The sequence below is a fragment of the Sinocyclocheilus rhinocerous genome, unplaced genomic scaffold (genome assembly GCF_001515625.1).
Source record: "Sinocyclocheilus rhinocerous isolate Xijiao unplaced genomic scaffold, SAMN03320098_v1.1 scaffold1721, whole genome shotgun sequence".
Classification (NCBI taxonomy): domain Eukaryota; kingdom Metazoa; phylum Chordata; class Actinopteri; order Cypriniformes; family Cyprinidae; genus Sinocyclocheilus; species Sinocyclocheilus rhinocerous.
The window spans coordinates 134,912-149,134 of NW_015666162.1; the positions used below are offsets into that span (position 1 = coordinate 134,912).

General features: G+C 37.2%; 1 pseudogene; it reads right to left on the reverse strand.

The window, feature by feature from the left end:
• LOC107731795 (uncharacterized) overlaps positions 1-1,695 on the reverse strand; it is a 14,536-nt pseudogene extending 12,841 nt beyond the window's left edge.
• Positions 1,696-14,223: the final 12,528 nt, after the last annotated feature.

Below are 14,223 nucleotides of genomic sequence, written 5' to 3' on the forward strand. Positions count from 1 at the left end.
ATATATAAAATGTTATATTTCATCATTTAATATTTCACATAAAAATTACACTTCATAAGATTGTACTTCCATATATAATGAAATAATATAATATAGAATATAATAAAGAATCCTGTTTTAAAGGGTTAGTTCACCCAAAAATAAAAATTAGGCTGCGTTTTACTCACCCCCGATGCATCCTAGGTGTATATGACTTTCTTCTTTCAGACGAAAGAAGTCTTTGATCTTTCAAGCTCTATCGTTGCACTCAGCGGGTGTTGCATTGCTTCTGTCCAAAAAACGTGAAAAAAAAGCACACTTCCACAAAAAAAAGTGTCTCACACGGCTCCGGGGGCTTACAAAAACGCATCGATTTGCTACAGGAGGCCTTTGTTCACCCCCCGGAACCGTGTGAGACACTTTATTTAATGGAAAGGTGCTTTTTATTTCACGTCTTTTGGACTGAAGCAATGCAACACCCGCTGAGTGCAACGATAGAGCTTGAAAGATCAAAGACAATTTTTTATATAACTCCGACTGGATTCGTCTGAAAGAAGAAAGTCATACACCTAGGATGCATCGGGAGGGAGTAAAACGCAGCCTAATTTTTATTTTTGGGTGAACTAACCCTTTAAGCCTGCTTTAATGTAGTCATTAACAGTCATGCATTTGGCAGATGTTTTTATCCAAAGAAACTTAAAATGTATCAAATGAGTATATTTTATTTATAGCACATCTCTAAATAAAAGATGTAGATGCAATCAGCTCAAATAAAAGGCTGTATAAAAAAAAATAAAAAAAAAGGTCTGTTTAACATGTGAAGGTGATGACATGTTCAGAACAAACATGAACACTTCTCATACTCATAGCATTGATCATGCACACACTGCACTGCAATGCTGTCATCACGGCTATCACATGATTTCACAGGGGACTTTGCCCTGATACCTTGAGACAGTTTGGTTTACTTTTCTGTTCATGCATTCTTGTGGGACATCAAAAGTGCCATATTTGATATAAGTACAATATTTGAATATTAGCAGTGTCTCCATTTGATCAGGATTGACGTTAAGAGCATGCATTAGTTCGCATGCAAATATGATTTATTTCCATATTGTTTTTATTTCATTCTAATCATGTTGCCCAGTGAGAGTAGGCCAAGACAATTCAGTTTTAACTACCTGACGAACACTTAAAACACCTAAAAAGGTGAAATGTTTATATTATCTGATTGCATCGGTCATTATTCTATATTTATTTGACAAGGCAATGAACATGCATGCAAGAAAAATCACTCATTTTTCAATGAATGTCTCAAGAGGCTTTCCTTCTGACTTAGGCCTACTGTTCATTTCCTCGTAATCTTAAAGAGTTACAGTAACAATGCCTGTATAACTAAAAGCATCACGAGACAATAATAAAAGGTTGTGCATGATGCTGGACTACAGAAACTTAATTCACTTGTCACAGTTTATCACGTTTTATCCATGTCGTGCAAGCTAATATAGCAATGCAATAAGCTTTACAAAAACATTACGACCGATTCTGATTAACCATAGGTTTCGCTTACCGCTGTGGAGTCCATAATTGTATTTAATATCCTCAAAAATGCTCGATATATGGTTTTGTTGTCACTTTGCAGAAGATGTTTATTGATTGTCCGCACAGTACAATGGTGATCGCTTACGTCACGGGTTCTGCTCCGTCCAAACTGCACGCTCAACGCTGATTGGATGACTGCTTCTTCTTCTTCTTCTTTAAATTTTATTGGCGGTTGGCAAACCAACTTAAAGGTGCATTTACCGCCACCTACTGGACTGGAGTGTGGGCAGTACTTTGAGAGAAAGTCACAGCTCGTCCGGATGAATTTAAAGGGGCAGGCGCGTCTCTACCCAGTGGACTTCATTAACATTTACTAAAGCGTTCATTTTAGACCGTCACTTAACCAAAAGCAATTACAGTTTGTCTACAAAAACAACAAATTTCTTTGTCTGTGGGTTTTATTTTATTTTTGACATGCAATAGTATTATTGGTCGGCAGATAAAATAAATAAAATATAATGATAAAATAAGAAATAAACGTTCTTTTCCAACAAATTGTCAGTGAAAGGAGGTGCTTAACATTTAGAAATGTCAATCTAGGAATTGAAACTTATGTTTATATGAGCCATTTTCTATTCGGGGTTTACAACACTTTTACTACAATTTGAGTGAAAAACAAAGAGTTCCCATAAATTAAAGAAAAATAGTTGTTTGTATATTTTTAGTTAGTTGTTTATTAATAGTTGTATATAAGGTGTACCGAATTCGTGAAATGTGCAATTTAACGTGCGGATTACAATAAATGAATTGTTTCAGTTCTGTCCTATTAGTTTGTTTACCCGACACGCGTTAATTTCAAATGCAGTCATTTTTAAGCATCATTGCTATTAAAACATGTCATTTAAACTAGATATAAAGTGGCAAAAATTAAATAAAAGGTTGGCTTTAGGAAATTCTTCGAAATTTGGTTAGATTTATGCATTTGACACGTGCATCTCTTTTGACGTGAGCATTCATGCATACAGTGTAAATAAAAACCTGGAGAACCTTTTTTTTCTGAAAAGGGAAGGAGCTCCTCAGTCAGTCGAGATGTGTATGATACGCACACCAGCGCGCGCGTCAGATGTGGCTCATCAGTGAGGAGGGCAGATCGGCTGAGGTAGGACGCATTTCAGACATGTTTAGGGTTTTATAAACTCAGATACGAACAGACTGTGAGCAGCATCAAGAGTTCTGTTCGTGTCGGCCAGGTATATCTTGTCCGGGTGCGTAAAAAGTGATTTTCTGACTGGATTGTAAGCACGCACGCGCGTCGGCGTCAGTGATCGGTTAGCTCGCGCTAGCTCTCAGGTGAAATAAATAACTATAAACCGGGAAATCTTAAATGAACATGGGCTGAGAAAACGGCGTTCTGTGGTGATGAAGCCGTGTGCTTCCGTCTCCTGGGCTTGTTTGTGCGAGTCGTGGTCGCTGGACTGTTGTCAAACAAACGCGAGTACACAGACATAATCATAAAAGCCCACTGCCACGTGACACTCGCGGGGAAAGTACTCAGCGCCGAGTTACAGAAACACCGCGGGAAAAAGGAACTACAGCAACAAGTCGTCCAGTGACCTTATTTATATATATATATATATATATAGATAGATAGATAGATAGATAGAAGTTGAATACAGACACCGTTTATATATTGTCTGGAAATGTAATATCGATATTTCAGTGTATATATATTTTTTTTAGTTATAGTTTTTCCTTTGGCGAATTAAATGATCACAAAAATGACTAGTAAATGTTAATATCAATCTAGAAATTGCACCTGACTTTTTGTCTCCATTTTTATTATTTTTTACCCCTCAGTTTTTTGTCAGACGAATGGCACAATCATTTGTTTATAAACCTCGAATCTTTAAGCTGTTGTGGTTGGTGTGTGCTTGTTTCCAGAGGTCAGCTGGATTTAGGTCAGATCAGTGTTGTAAAGCCATCAAGGAGTCAGATTTCTTAGAGGAACAAAGCACTGACTTGGTGGAACCAGTACCTGCCAGCTTTAATTTGACAACTTTGCCTTAGTTTTTGTAGTGTGATTAAGGCATAATGCCAGAGGCCAGCAAATCGGTGCAGAACAGCGAAGAAAGAAATATCTTTGTAGCTCTTTCTCTATCTGTGCTTATCAGAGCATGACTGATATTTCAACCTTCTTTAGTAATTTGTAAATTTTTAGCTGCTTATTTATGCAATTCATTTTTTTTATTTAAACAGGATGACATTATTAGAGAAAGATGCAGTTATTTATTAAATGTTTGATTTTTCTTAGTGGACCGTTTTCATCTGATTTACCTCCTGCGGATTGGTTTTACAAACTCTAGACTTTAATTTAAAAAAAATAGTAATGATATAATGAAATAAGCTTTATTCCTGCTAGCATTCCGATGCAGATCAGCTGCATTTTCCTGCGGGGTCAAGGATATTTTCAAGTCCTGCGTTGCGCTTTCGTAATTGTCTGCCCAGCTGGTGACGCTAATCAGCTGAAAAATATTTTTAAGGCCGTTGTTCTCACGTAGACCACGATATTACAAATCTGACACGGCTATTTTGCAAATCGGTCCGCCTTGGGTAGCGTGACTTAACACTTGATCAGGGGCTCCTGTGTGGTTTTTACAGTACTGTATTTCCCAGGATATGTGTTACTGTATTCGCTTTGTCGTGAGCCGGTTCAATATTTCATTGAGATTGTTTGTTTTGGTGTGGCTCAAGGTATGAATGACAGTGGTGTATATAAAAAAATACATTTATTAATAATAAACTAATATCATGTTGGACATTTTTGGTATAATTTTTTTAGGTATATTTTTTTTCCTGTGGCAAGTGAAATGCAAAAATGACTAGGAAAAGTTCAAATCAATCTATAAACTGCACCTGACTTTCTGTCTCGATTTTTTCCCCCTCCATTTGTTGTCAGACGTTGTTGTCAGATTTTATACCACATATATATATATATATATACACACAAACATATATAATAGTTAACATAATAGTGTATATATATATATATATATATATACACATACACATACATATATAATGACTACTATATATTGTAATATTATGGAGTCATGTAGGGGGAAAAAAACATTTCCCTCATTTTTTGTTTAGAAGAGCCATCAAGGAGTCAGATTTCTTAGAGGAACAAAGCACTGACTTGGTGGAACCAGTACCTGCCAGCTTTAATTTGACAACTTTGCCTTAGTTTTTGTAGTGTGATTAAGGCATAATGCCAGAGGCCAGCAAATCGGTGCAGAACAGCGAAGAAAGAAATATCTTTGTAGCTCTTTCTCTATCTGTGCTTATCAGAGCATGACTGATATTTCAACCTTCTTTAGTAATTTGTAAATTTTTAGCTGCTTATTTATGCAATTCATTTTTTTTATTTAAACAGGATGACATTATTAGAGAAAGATGCAGTTATTTATTAAATGTTTGATTTTTCTTAGTGGACCGTTTTCATCTGATTTACCTCCTGCGGATTGGTTTTACAAACTCTAGACTTTAATTTAAAAAAAATAGTAATGATATAATGAAATAAGCTTTATTCCTGCTAGCATTCCGATGCAGATCAGCTGCATTTTCCTGCGGGGTCAAGGATATTTTCAAGTCCTGCGTTGCGCTTTCGTAATTGTCTGCCCAGCTGGTGACGCTAATCAGCTGAAAAATATTTTTAAGGCCGTTGTTCTCACGTAGACCACGATATTACAAATCTGACACGGCTATTTTGCAAATCGGTCCGCCTTGGGTAGCGTGACTTAACACTTGATCAGGGGCTCCTGTGTGGTTTTTACAGTACTGTATTTCCCAGGATATGTGTTACTGTATTCGCTTTGTCGTGAGCCGGTTCAATATTTCATTGAGATTGTTTGTTTTGGTGTGGCTCAAGGTATGAATGACAGTGTTCCTCTGGTCAGGGCTTGCTTTGTTGGGTTTGTTCGCTGCTGTCATATTACAAAGACGTGATTGTCCGCTCCAAGTTAAACACAAAGAGTGTGAGAACTCAGGTGGAGCTTTTGTGTGTTCGTAACCCGAGTCTGTGAAACCCCTGCTGACCGGTGTGCAGAGAAAAACACCTTTAGAGAGCTGTCCCAGGGCTGTTTAGTCTTGAAGTGATAATTAAATAAGCTTAGTTTGAGTTTCACCTGTGCTCCTGTTGTTTCTCTCTTGCACAGCATTAGAATAATTCGTAAACACATTTTTTTGGTAGCGCAACACTTGCATCTTGCATTTTGCGTTTGGTATATGAAGCTGTAAAATCATGTAGGACTGAAAAAAATGCAAATCTGTTAAACTGCATTCAAGGAATAGTTCGCCTAAAATGTAAATTCAGTCGTCATTTACTCACCCTCATGTTGTTTTTCTTCCATGGAACACAAAGGTAGAATATTTAATGTCTGATTTCCATGCTGTTTTCTGTGAAAATGCAAAGAACTGGGAATGAATCCTTCAAGCTTTAAAAATGACATGAAAGCATCTTGGAAAATAGTTCAGAAATGCAAGTCATTTTTCACTGAACATTTTCTTTCCAGCAAGCTTTTAACTGCTGCAACCGGTTAGAGTTCGAACAGATCAGATCAGTCATGAACCAATCATTCAGTTTGATTTTGTGAACTGGATCAACCAATTCTCACTGATTAGTCAAAATAATAATAATAATGTTCACCCAGCTGACAAACGCCATTGATATCAATATTTTTAGTGAATTTCGGTCGGTCACACAAAGCATTGCATGGCTTCATAAGAAATGGTTTTATTGTACTTTTATTTCAGTCTGTTGTTGTTGTTGTTGTTTTTATGGCATCTGAATGTTTTTTTTTTTCTTTGTCTTCCACAAATGAAAACAGGGTAAATGAAAACAGAATATATTATTTAATATTTTCTTAAAATTTATTATAAACATTTGAAAAAGTAAGTAGATTTTTTTTTTTTTTAACTTTCTGTTAAAGTTTTAGGAAATTTGTGTGTGTTTTTCTTTATTTTCGTTCGTTCATTTATTTATTTTAAATTTTTATAATGTCTATCCACTTTATTTTTCCCGTAAGAGCGGGCACGACCATGTAAATTTTATGGGTCTGGCTATTTTTAGCTGTACAAAACTTTTTTTGCTTGATAAAAGTTTTGCAAAAGTTTTGCTGCTTGATATTGCAAATTGGTGTGTCTTACCATATTATTTATATATTAATTATTAGATTTTTTTTTTTTTAACTTTCTGTTAAAGTTTTAGGAAATTTGTGTGTGTTTTTCTTTATTTTCGTTCGTTCATTTATTTATTTTAAATTTTTATAATGTCTATCCACTTTATTTTTCCCGTAAGAGCGGGCACGACCATGTAAATTTTATGGGTCTGGCTATTTTTAGCTGTACAAAACTTTTTTTGCTTGATAAAAGTTTTGCAAAAGTTTTGCTGCTTGATATTGCAAATTGGTGTGTCTTACCATATTATTTATATATTAATTATGATCACACTGGTTTGTAGTGCAAATAGTTTTACCGTTTACTGCACGTTGTTATTCTTCTCGTTATTTCCCTACAGCGGCTAATGAACCGGAAGTCTCAAACATCGGCTTACTTCCACGTTAAAGAATAAGGTGGATATAGATTTTAGGTTTCTTTTTAGTTCAAGTTATACTAAATGAAAATGAGAACTGTTGCCTTGGTAACTGGCTGAAATAAAAAATATATTTTTTAAATGTTTTAATTTATTTCAGCTAATGCCCCCCCCTATTGACTCTTGGAATATTCTGTTCATTGACCAAGTAACCACAATTATCATCTTTAGAATCGCTGAATATCATCTGATATATCAGTCACCAGTGCATATTATTTTTCCAAAGTATCCTGGGAATTAATTGTGTATCAGGTGTCTCTTAAACTTATAAGGCCAATTTTGGGACGTTACACCAGTGCTTTGTTTAATTTAGATCTCATGTTCCACTCAATTGAAAACTGAGCCTTCAGGAAACAACTTAGGAAGCGTACTACTTACAGAAGTTCATAACTCTCATAAGTTCACCCAGATGGTGTGTTCGCGAGGCTTGCGACAGCATTGCTTTAATTACGATTCACCGCGTGCTGTAAAGTCTGTTGAAAGTTTCCAATATGTTTGTGCCAAAACAGTTGCATGGAGCAGTTGTTTGTTGATGCTAGTGCATTGAGCATGGATCTGTTTTTCTAGGCTTTCTCAAGTAGCGAAACCCAAATGAATTCATACATTTTACATAATATCTTTGTTTCTGAAAGCAATAAAGCCATATTTCTCAATGCAGGTGTATTTTAAGCAACGTTCTTGGTGTTAGTGCTTTATCAGTTTGTGGCTATGGAGATGTTTCTCAAACATTCCCAATGTAGAACTTTACACTGTTGTGCCAAAGGCAAATCTAGACAAGTACCAGGCTGCTGTGATATATGGTTACAAAGAACTGCAAACCATGACTGTGGCTTTGGACAGTCATCTGTGATGTGTGTGTGTGTGTGTATATATATATATATATATATATATTGGATACATACAAAAATGACTGAAAAAACGGCAGTTGCGATCTAATTGGCTTTCTGCTGCCTACTTTCCAGGACTCAGGGTGCATAGGATTTTATCAGGCCACAGGGAGTCTTTTTTACATGTTCCCAGGCCGCTACAATTAGCACCTCCAAGGAATTACTAGTGACTGGATGTGCCAAAGTTTGTGAGGTTTGTGGTACTGAATCTGTGAAAGATACTGATGAATGGGACAATATAAAAAGGAAGTGTTATATGACATATTCAGTTATTTCATATTTACAGGTGCATCTCAATAAATTAGAATGTCGTGGAAAAGTTCATTTATTTCAGTAATTCAACTCCATGCATCAGATGATTGAGATGAAGTGACCATGATATCATTTTGCACACCTGCAACCTGAGCTTCAATTCGATGCTAACCAGTCATTAGATGGTTTCTTTAGCTTTTCCGTTTTGTCTTGACTTGCATGTCTGCAACGCACAGGTTACGTAATTTCTTGACAAAACAAAAGATTCGACAAATCTACCTCACATTTGACAAATTTAAAGTTCTGGTAACTCACAATTCAGCAACAAAATGAGTGAAAACCTGCTGAAAACAGAGCACATCCTTCACGGTTTTCCAGTCACATTAACTTTTCATTGTCAGCAAACTGCTCTGGTCATGATAAACAGGGAAGTCAGTTTAAGCAAATGAAGTAGAGTGTCAAAACATTGGGAAATGAAGAAGTACTATTGCATAAACGTACAGTGGCATGCATAATGCAAGATAGCGGAGGCAAAACGCGATTACATCAAAATACAGATGCCTCCTGATCGCACAGAGAGCGGCAACAACATCCAAATCCACAGATAACAGAAGAACATTACTGTATTTCTCAGTGGCTATTAAAAACAGCAAACAAATCCAGTGAATAATTTTGGTCACTATAATCGTGATAGGAAATTTTCATACCGTTACATACCTATATCCATCAGGTGGTCTGTCTGAGATTAGGCTTCCCCTGCCATTTATGTTTTTTACACAATTCGCAGTTACTTGATGCAGTGAGCAATAGAGCATTAATCACTGTCCGATTATTTATCTCTTTTCTCTCTCTCTCTCTCTCTCTCTCTCTCTCTCTCTCTCTCTCTCTCTCTCTCTCTCTCTCTCTCTCTCTCTCTCTCTCTCTCTCTCTCTCTCTCTCTCTCTCTCTCTCTCTCTCTCTCTCTCTCTCTCTCTCTCTCTCTCTCTCTCTCTCTCTCTCTCTCTCTCTCTCTCTCTCTCTCTCTCTCTCTCTCTCTCTCTCTCTCTCTCTCTCTCTCTCTCTCTCTCTCTCTCTCTCTCTCTCTCTCTCTCTCTCTCTCTCTCTCTCTCTCTCTCTCTCTCTCTCTCTCTCTCTCTCTCTCTCTCTCTCTCTCTCTCTCTCTCTCTCTCTCTCTCTCTCTCTCTCTCTCTCTCTCTCTCTCTCTCTCTCTCTCTCTCTCTCTCTCTCTCTCTCTCTCTCTCTCTCTCTCTCTCTCTCTCTCTCTCTCTCTCTCTCTCTCTCTCTCTCTCTCTCTCTCTCTCTCTCTCTCTCTCTCTCTCTCTCTCTCTCTCTCTCTCTCTCTCTCTCTCTCTCTCTCTCTCTCTCTCTCTCTCTCTCTCTCTCTCTCTCTCTCTCTCTCTCTCTCTCTCTCTCTCTCTCTCTCTCTCTCTCTCTCTCTCTCTCTCTCTCTCTCTCTCTCTCTCTCTCTCTCTCTCTCTCTCTCTCTCTCTCTCTCTCTCTCTCTCTCTGTGTATATGTATGTATGTGTGTATATATATATATATATAATTGATATACTACTATAGTTTTTGATTTTTCTAAGTAATTGTTTTTCTGTCATTTTTATTACTTCTTTAAAAAATATGCCTATATAGTATTTATTTTTATTTATTAGGTTTAGTTTATTTATTTTTATATATTTTCGTATTTAAACTAAACAAAAGTAATAAATGTTATTTTTAAATATTTTGTTATTTCAATTAACTTTTTTTTTAGGGTTTTAGTTAATGTAAATAACACTGCTTGCATTTTATTTTTTTATTTTTTTTAATCTATTTATACAAAATACTACAGGATTTTGATATCGGCCATTTTTGGGTTAATGGCCATAACTTGAAAATAATTATAGGCTAATTGTTATCGATCAGAATTGTCATTTCTGTGCATCCCTGTTTTTATTTTTATGTCGCGTAGTATGCATACTATTAAAAGTCACCATAGAATGACGGGTTAGAAGGGTTATTCTAGCAGAAATTAGTCAGATAGACGGTTGCTCAAGATGTTTCAGCACTCGCTTACCCTAGCTGTGAACTGATAGTTGAGATTCCTCAACATCTGACCTCACCTTATGCTGCTGTGGGAGTTACAGCACTAATGTTGTGAATTAAACTGTTCTGTTTGTCAAGCGGTATGACAAACTTGAGTTAATGTCATAAGCTACCTTTTATAATGACACAGTATTGACACCTTTAGGAGCGGTTTTCATCAGAATCATTGAGGAATTCTTGTTTAGTCTGGTTTTGTATGGTCTTGTGTAGGGGTGCTCCGATCAGGATTTTTGAGGCCGATCACAGACAGCAGTATCTGCCGATCCGATCACCGATACCGATCTTTTTAAAGCCTTCTTTTTATATCTATTTATAGTGATACTCCAGTCAGGATTTTTAGACATTTATTCAGGGCCTGAATTTCATTTTTGAAAATGGGGGGAATTTCCCTCTTAGGTGTCTCTTGTGAGAGGGGAAGCAGCTTTCACAGAAGAGTCCGCTACTGATCCGTAATCTTTATTACAAGCAATCTTGCGGTTCATAAAGAACTTTGTTTTCCTACCTCCACAAGTGCCATCTATTATTGTCTTGTTTATCTAAAAGTGCTCTTTCCCTTTAAACCTGTTGACTGTGAAACACAGTAGACTTTAATTATATGCATTTATGGTGTAATTACTACATTTTCGTGTCAATCCATGTTCATATTTACCGCAAACAATGCGCTGTCACTTTAATTCAGCGCTTGCAGCGCAGCAATAGACTCGGTACGGAAACGATCTCTGCACTGCTGCAGACACACAGCTCCTGAACGCACTGCCGGACGCAGCTGTGTGCAGTGAACGTTTAATCCGTTAACATGAGCGCGGAAAAAATACGCACCACGTATGCACTGCAAACGGAATAATGTGAACAGGAGAGCGCGCGAGCGCTGAATGATTAAACACGGGCAAGAATTAAAGAGTAATGCAATTTATAAACTTTAGTGATGATGTGACACTGCCTCGATTGTGCAAGTGACAATTCCTGTGTCACACAGTTCCTGTGTGCAGCGTGCAGCTCGCTTATAGACAGACGTGATGTGGTGATTTTAAGCCATTTGCGTATTTTGAGAGAGAAAGAGAGAGCGCGCGTGAGTGGTGATTCACTCACGCTGTTTGTGAAATTACGTCTCACGAGGTTTTCAAATTACTTTATAAGTTATTTAATGAAGAAATATGAAGGTGAGTACCTCACCTTCAGCATTATAATTATTTCACCCGCGCCGGACAGAGACTGAGACGGTGCCTCTGCATGTCGTGCCAAACCTCTCACGGCAGCATCATCAGCTTGAGATCGGTTTTTGGAGATTGGCCTTTTTAGAGACCACCGATCAATCATCCCAACGTGATTATCGGCCGATAGTGATCGGTAGCCGATCAATCGGAGCACCCCTAGTCTTGTGCATAAAACCCTGTTGTACCACTTGTAACATTGTGCTGACAGACATTGCCGTCTTGGCTTTAACACTAGAACCGCCACGGGGTAAATTTGAAATGTTTTTAAAAGAAAATTTCAAATGTACATAACAGATTTACAGTAAAAAATTCAAGTCTCCCAGTCATTGACTTTTACTAAAATTATGTAATTTACAATCCAATGTTGTTAAAAATTTAGATAAAACCAGATAAAAAAACGGGGCATTTATACCTATAAGCGCCAGCGGGTCAAATTTACCCGCTATATAATGCATGTATTTTCGCGCTGTCATGTTCTTGCCGCTTATGTTTCAACATTGTACATTTCTAGGCAACAACTTTCACTCACTGATTTAGCGGTTATGAGTTTCATAAAGTCAAAATGACTAAACAAAAGGCGATTTATGGAAGGTAGGTATTAGAAACACTAAATGCCATGAGTGATGGAGAGTCTGATGGTAAGTTGTGAAGACAATAGCATAATACAGTGAAATAATATGTTCTTTAGCCATATAAATACAGTTGCCATGTGTGTGGGTAAAATTTACCCGCTGGCGCTTTTAGGTATACAGCGACCTCTGGCGATTCTAGTGTTAAACCGTACACTCAAAGAGGTCACTGACCAGTCCAAGTTCCTCTGTTCCTGAAGCTTTTTTTGGGATTGAGGAAAACCCCAAGCTTTGAAGCAGACTAAAGTTTTAATTCTCGGCAGCTGGTCCTTTGGGCTGATCCAAGACCATGTAACTCCCACTGACACATACTCATGCTGCTACACTCACCCACACACACACACACACCAGCATTTTATACACACTTGGCTGTTGGTTCAAACAAATACTTGCAACTTCAAACAGTGCTTGAGTTTCAGGTTTTAGATGTTCTGTGCACATGTGCCCATGTATCCACCGATATTAAAGGGATAGTTCACCCAAAAAAAATGATCCCATGATTTACTCACCCACAAGCCATCCTAGGTGTATATGACTTTCTTCTTTCAGACAAATACTTTCGGAGTTATATTAAAAAATGTCCTGGATCTTCCATGCTTTATAATGGCAGTGAATGGTGGTTGAGATTAGTGGTCGACCTATATATCGCCAAGGCCGATATTTGGCATTTTTCAAATATCGGCATCGGCCGATAAGTTTTTCTGTTTGGCCGATGCGTTAGTGGTGGGACTTTCACACAGTGCTCACATTCTCCCTCTTGTTCGCTGTCGTCGTTAACATTTCTGTCCACGGACAGAAGTCTGTCTAATAATCAGATAGAACTGTTAAACAAAGGAATTAAAATGTATACAAAAAAGTATTATAACGATTGCTTTTATATTGTTAGTAATATAAAGGCAAACATTATAATTTCAATTTCAATTTATTTATAAAGCACAACTACCGTTGACCAGTGTGCCGAACAAAGTGAGTAACCACAGGCAAAATTAAAAACAAAGACAGAGTCACAAATAAAACTGCAAATAGGGCAGAGCAAATGCAAATCACGAATAATAAGCCAGATCAAATAAAAACGTTTTTAACCTGGATTTAAAAATGGATAGTGTAGGGGCAGTTCTGATTTCTGTAGGAAGATTATTCCAAAGTCTCGGAGCAGCTACGGCGAATGCTCGATCACCCCTAGACTTGAGTCTGGTTCTAGGAACCACTAAGAGCCTTAAGTTGGCAGACCTGAGAGCTCTTGCAGGTTGGTGAACTATCAACAGGTCCGAGAGGTAAGAAGGTGCTAAACTATTTAAAGACTTAAAAACCAATAAGAGCACTTTAAAATTAATCCTGTAGCGCACAGGTAACCAATGTAACGACTGCAGGACAGGGGTAATATGCTCACGCTTTCGAGCTCCCGTCTGGACTCTGGCAGCCGCATTTTGAACCATCTGAACCATTATAATACTTTCTTGTTTGCCGTCAGCATTCAGCAAATACGCATTTATATAATTTAAACAAATCTTTGAATGACTAATGAACAACATCTAATTTCAAAAACCTTGAAAACTTAGTCGGATCCAGTTGTGAGATCTTATGAAGTGTGCATTTGTATCCTGCACGATCGCGTGTACTCTGCGTGACGGTCGGTCCGTGTGAATTGAATGCGGACAGGAGGAGAGTTCAGCTTCACTGAGATGCGCGATCGACAAACTTTAAACTCGTGATTTCAAATTATGCTGCGCTTCATGCTTTTGCCTGTCATTTTCTGTATGTAAAATGAGTGTTACCTTGGCTTTATTTGAAAAAATATGATTCCCAATGCACACAATGCACACAACAGTTACTTCCTTTTTAATTATATTTTTATTAAATATTTATTTATTTGTGAAAAATACTTTGTCATCTAAAGTATAACTATATTTATTTTACACATTTATTTTTTAATCCATTTTCAAATGATTTAAAAATAAACGTGTAAAATAAATATACTTATTT